This window comes from Gossypium arboreum, chromosome 4 (assembly GCF_025698485.1).
Source record: "Gossypium arboreum isolate Shixiya-1 chromosome 4, ASM2569848v2, whole genome shotgun sequence".
In the NCBI taxonomy this organism is placed as follows: Eukaryota; Viridiplantae; Streptophyta; class Magnoliopsida; order Malvales; family Malvaceae; genus Gossypium; species Gossypium arboreum.
In genome coordinates, this window is record NC_069073.1 from 46911651 (window position 1) to 46918628 (window position 6978).

Here is a 6978-nt window from a genome sequence, read left to right on the forward strand (position 1 = left end):
TACATATACATGTAACACAATTTTCATCATAGTAATCATATCTCAATCATGTCGTTCATTTCGAGTAACTAACATTCATATTGGTTTAATGCCCACTTTCCAGTTATCTCATTTAGTCAAGTATAATTATGCATGCATCCTATGTTTTCTGGATAGCTTGACTTATCCATTCATCTACTCAAACAAATCATACTCATGACATCATATAAGGGTTAAACAAACATAGATATTTGCATCACAATCGCAACTTTCATTTCGTGCATCATCATATACATATCATTACAATCACATAATTCAGTCCAAACAATTTAACATAGATAAATTCATTTCTTTATAATCATTTATCTCATAAAAAGAAATATCATTGACATTTATCTACATTCAACATTCAATCAAAGCAATGACATTCTCATTCATATCATGATATTAGGAACTTTTACTCAAACCTCTATGAATTTCTATTTATCCCGTTCATCTTATCAAGTAAGTCAAATACACTACATCATATGAGCATCAAGCAAGTATGGATATTTATCACAACATGACCTTTCATCTCACGTGTTATCACTTATATATACATCATAAATTTTTATTCATATTTTTCTAAATCGAGACTCATCATAATCGTAATTTTATTCAAACACCTTCGCATCACATTGAACATGGTCAGTGCAGCTCGGCTGGAGAGTACCTCTATCTAAACAAGATGGTGGTTATACGCGTCGGGAGACATCACACTATCACAGATCAGTGGCATGTATAGCTGGACTTTTACACATGCTAGGTTAGTCTGAGAACCGACTAAACCATAGCTCTGATACCACTAAATGTAATACCCCTTACCCGTATTCAAGGCTGGAACAGAGTACGAGGCATTACCAGACTTAACAATACACATAGACGAAAATCGGGCCATAAAATTTCATTTAATTTAAAACTTTTCTAACACATGCATAACAAACAAAGCTAACTATATCATCACATCAAAACATAGGACATGGCACGATTAATTAAACTTATAAACCATAATGGATAAGGGCTACATCTCATGATCATATACGATAACTCAATGCAGACTGATACGTATGTTCAAAATCATAATAAAAATACATATCACAAACCAACTTCCTATACATGCCACTCACTTGATATTTCTAATATTTGAATTAATTCTCCCAAAATGATAGTTTGATAGTGTGATTTTGCCTCCGACGATCTCCAACCCCGAGCCGAACTGCCAATACTAAAGAAATGGAGAGGATGGGTAAGCTTTACGCTTAGTAAGTTCATATGAAAATAATAAGCAATTACTACCACGCTTTTCAAGATAAAACACTATAATTGTACAATTACAATTGTTCAGGTTAAGTTGTGTTATCGAGTTGCAGTTACTAAATCATTCATATCTGAAGCTATGAAACTCAAAATTTATTTTCGTTAATTTTCATTGAAACTAGATTCATAGAACCTTCTCCAATAAAATTTCCAGAATTTTTGGTTTAGCCAATTAGTACAGTTTTTTCATTAAAGTTTCCCCTGTTTCAAGGTAAGCCTACTTTGACCCCTGTGCACTACTAACCAAATTTCTCCCTGTACATAATTTCAACGACCATACCGTTTTTTTCCCTTAAAAACAGACTCAATAATAAATCCATGCATGTAAGGTATGACTCTTAATAATTTTTGTACAATTTATGGTGAATTTATAAATTCAAAATAAGGGATCTCGAATTTATTATGACACTGTCTCAAAAAAATTATAATATCACATAGTATATAACTATTTTGCTCCCCTGTTTCTGTTATATGAACATAGACTCATTAATCTTTAATTGCATAATTTTTTTGAAATTTAATTCAACTTACACAATATTTGGTAAATTTTCAAAGTCATGCACTGCTGCTGTTCAACACTATTTTACTACTAAAGTTCACTTTTACACAATTCACTTAATCCATTCTATTTCATCGAGGTTCGCTCAAACATCGAGCATATTGCTCATAAATTCAAATAAACATATACTTGCACTTGTTCATCACATAATCACTTTCACATGTATTTTCATTTAATCGATTTCCCGTTGAACTCATCAGAATAATAATAGATACACAATTGCCTGCACATTTTCCCATTTCCACACTTGTAGCCGAAGCTATCTAGTACGCATAGTAGCCTGCACTTAGTACTACACATGCGACCAATAATCTGGTACACGTAGTAGCCTGCACTTAGTACTACACACGTGATCACAGTTTTAGGGTACGCATAGTAGCCTGCACTTAGAACTACACATGCGACCAATTATCGGTACACGTAGTAGCCTGCACTTAGTACTACACACGTGACCTCACAATAGTTCATTTGTATCGTTTCTATTCCGAAGGTTCAACCGGGAAATTCCTCACTTTTCAACATTTTACTAAATTGTCCGTAATCAATTTAAATTCATAACTTACATCAAATAACCATTTGATAGGCAGCCACATTTCATATGATATCAAAATATAATAACATAAAAAGAATCGATAGATTATTTATGTACGAACTTACTCGAAGTGTCGATCTCACTATCCATAGTACCAATTGTCCATTCATAGTATAATAAGACACAACTCAAATATCAAATCAGCTTTTAAGAATTTACATAGCATATATCACATATTTCATATATCACTTGTCATGTATCATCATTTTCTTGCATTTCATGTAACATTCTTTCATGTCATATTTCCACATAATAAACACCATTCCATCATCTTTTCCAACATATTAAATCATACAATATATGCAATAATAGTAAGAAATATAATTCAAACATAACATTGCATTATTATTATCATACGAACTTACCTCGATCCAGAAACGACAATTTACCATTTTAGTCCATAACCTTGTATTTTCCCGATTTAAGCCCGAATCTCGATTTCCTGCATTTATAATATCACATTTAGCCTAATAATTAGTCACACTTTTCATACGGGTCCAAAAATCATATTTTTACAAAATTTGATTTTGACCCTTAAACTTTTGCATATTTGCACCTTTGCCCCAAGGTTCAAAAATTAAACTTCATCCTATTTTCTTATGTTTCATGGCATGCTGATCATTTTTCCCTTCATTGGCAAATCAAATTCTCACTCTAACATGTACTTATGTCTATTAGGTATTTTTACCGATAAGCCCTTTTACTTGTTTTCACTTAAAACCGAGTAGCACAAGTTGTCTAACATAATTTAAAACCTCATATTCTATCATAAAACACCAAAATACACAAATTTCACCTATGGGTATTTTTCCAATTATGAACCCTAGGTTGAATTATTGCTAGCATAAGCTAAATCAAGTTACCGGGACTCCAAAAACGTAAAAATCATTAAAAACGAGGCTAGAACGGACTTACAATCGAGCTTGGAAGCTTGGAAACCCTAGCCATGGAGTCTCCCTTGGTATACACGTCCATGGTGAAGAAGATGAACAAAATTGGCTTTTAATTTTGTATTTTAATTCATTTTACCCCTAAATGACCAAAATGCCCTTTTTACTAAACTTTCCAAAAATTCCATCCATGTCCAATTTTTGTCCATAAACTTAGAATTTGGTCAAATTGCTATTTAAGACCTCCTAATTAATATTTCAAAGCAATTTCATACTAGAAACTTCTAGAATACAAGTTTTGCAACTTATTCAATTTAGTCCCTAACTTCAAATTAAGCACTTTATGCATAGAATTTCTTCACGAAATTTTCGCACAATCATGCAATCATATCATAGACCTCAAAATAATCATAAAATAATTATTTCTATCTCGTATTTTTGGTCACCAAACCACTATTCTGATTTGGCCCTAATTCGGGATATTACAATGGTTTAATTAGTGTTTTTGTCCCTTTACTATTTTAAATCTATAACAATTAACTTTTACCTCTTTTACAATTTAATCCTTTTACCGTAATTAAGCAATAAATCATCAAAATTACTGAATCAAACTTTAATTCACATAAAATACGACTCTGTAAATATTTAATTAAAATATTTACTGCCTTAAATTACAGGAACGAGGTCCTAATAACTCATTTTCAATAACCACTTGACTTTTGAACTGAACCACTTATGCAAACTTTTAATTCAATTGGTTAAAATTCCACAAATCAAAATTCAATATAAAATTATTATTGACTCATGTAATTTAAATATTAATTATACTAACTTACTTGTCAGATTTGTGGTCCCAAAACCAGTGTTTCTGATGCCACTAAAAATTGGGTTGGTCTAGTGTGACTGTCACTAGTTCCTTTGGGGAGAATGTGTTGTTCAATAGAGATTGTCGTAGGTGTCTGCTAATGATTCAAGGACAAGTCTTCTATGTAAACTTGATGGAGTTGCCATTCTATGGGTTCGACGTAATTTTAGGGATGGATTGGCTGATTGAGCATAAAACAAGGTTGACTTTGAGCTAAAGAGAGTCACTTGTGAAGCAATGAAGGCAAAGAGATTGTTATGGTTTGTGAGCAAGTTCAATTTATGACCAACGTGGTTTCAGCCATGAAAGTAGAAAGATGCTAGGTAAGGGCTGCAAAGCCTATCTAGCTTTTTTGATGGGTTCGTAGGATTTGGTGAAAGGGCTTTGCAAGATACGAAATTAAAATACTTTTCTGAAGTGCTGAAGATACAACTTCAGGAGTTTCTTGGTAGAGGCTTTATACGATCAGGCATATCACCTTTGTAACACCCCTTACCCGTACCCGAGATCGAGACAAGGTATGAGGCATTACCGTACATAAACAGGGCATCTCTAGAAAAAATCGATCATGAAATTTCATTCCAAATTAAATCCGACCAAACAAAATCATATCGTCCTTATTACGGACCTTCGAGGTCCAAAACATACATTAAAAGAAATCTGGAACTAACCCGAGAACTTAAGAAAATTCTAAGAAAAATTTCTAGGTTTAAGCCTCACACGCCCGTGTGCTTTGGGACACGCCCGTGTCCTATATCCATGTGGAATTTCTAGAATTTATTTATAATTTTGAACCTACAGGGAATTTCACACGACCGAGCACACGCCCGTGTCCCTCACACAGCCTAGACACGCCTATGTCATCACTTATGTCCAAAAACCTGGACATTTTGTTTATGACGTCAGTGTTCACTTAAGGGCACACGACCAAGGTACACGCCCGTGTAATAGGCCGTGTCCTCCACACGGCTGAGACACACGGCCATTCAACACACCCATGGGGCAGACCGTGTGCCACACACGGTCTAGACACACGCCCGTGTGTCTACTTGTGTGGACCATTTAAATGATATTTTCCAAGCTTATAGTCACCCACAATCACTAATACATTCCAACATACTTTATAACATGAAGCGTGACATATTCAAGCACTCAATATTCCATACCATGGCACTCTTCTATCTTCATAAAGTCATCGTATTGTACATTCATTTGTTACACTATTTAGAGGCATTCCACACCAATTTCATGCATTATTAAATTTGTTGTCATGACTTGCAATTGTGCATTCATACTTATAGTCATTTTAAGCCATTAGATCATCCCTTATCCTTTAGCACCCAATTCATACTTTACCGTACATTCATTGATTAACAACATACCACATCATTATCATGCACTCACCAAGAAATAACATATCCCACCATCAAAACTAGTACATGCATGTATGGGTAATTAGATTACAACCCAAATGATCAAATATGAGCCATATCACATAGCCATTACAAAATGAATCATTATTATCATTGGCCTTTACAAATTGGCCAAATAGCATGACACATATCATAAAATGACCAAGTTTCCTAAACATGCCATACTCAAAATAATAATTTCACTATACCCAATAGTCTTTTGATAGTGTGATTGAATACTCCGGCAGCTTCCGATCCCCGAGCTAGCTTGGTGGAACTATAAAGGATGAAAAGGGAGGGGAGTAAGCGTTAAAGCTTAGTAAGTCAACATACAAATAATATGAAATGGTAGTGAGGAATCAACATGCATAAACATAGAAACATATACATAAAGATTATTCATCATTCAAACCTTTCTACTTACTCATCATACGCACATATATACTTGCTCATCGTAAATCGATCTTTATTAAGACATTGTTCATAGGTTTAGCATACATACCTGTACTCATTGTAAAGTATCCATAACCATACCTCTTTCATATGTCCTCCTAAGGACTCTCATTACATTCACTACATTACCCGTTGAACACTCGAAATACTATTGGATACGCAGAAACCTTACACATAAGTGCCACATTTACAAATGTAGCCAAAGCTACCACATAACATGTAACACATCCATAATGAACTCAGACCTCTCATTGCACATAGCATCTTCATCGTGCTTGCTCGTAACGTCATGGATAACGACCATAATAACATTCACGCTTTCATAACAATTAGCAAGCATATAGTTCATCATTCCAATAAAGCATTTATTACAATACATATTAAAACATTAAAGCATACTACAACACCACATTATTTGCTTATGTACTTACCTCGGTACAAAATGATGATAATCGAGCCTAATCATCATGTACTTTATTCTTTCCTTGATCAAGTCCTAGTTCATGTTTTTCTTGATCTATAATGCCAAATTTAACTTATTTATTATTCACATTGTTCAAATAGGTCCATAATTCATACTTTTTCAAATTTATATTTTGAACCCTAAACTTTCACATATTTACGATTTAGTCCCTAGTCTCATAAAATGAAATACATGCATTTTCTTGGTTACCCAAGCCTAGTCGAACCTTTACTATGCTCATATCAGCTCATATTTTCTTTTATTTCATATTATTACTATTCTCTTTTACACTTTTACAAACAAAGTCCCTTGTTTAGGTGTTTTCACTAAAATTCACCTAGTAAAAGATGTTTTTTATGCCTCAAACATTCATATTCCTCTATTAATCATCAAAATACATGCATGTCAC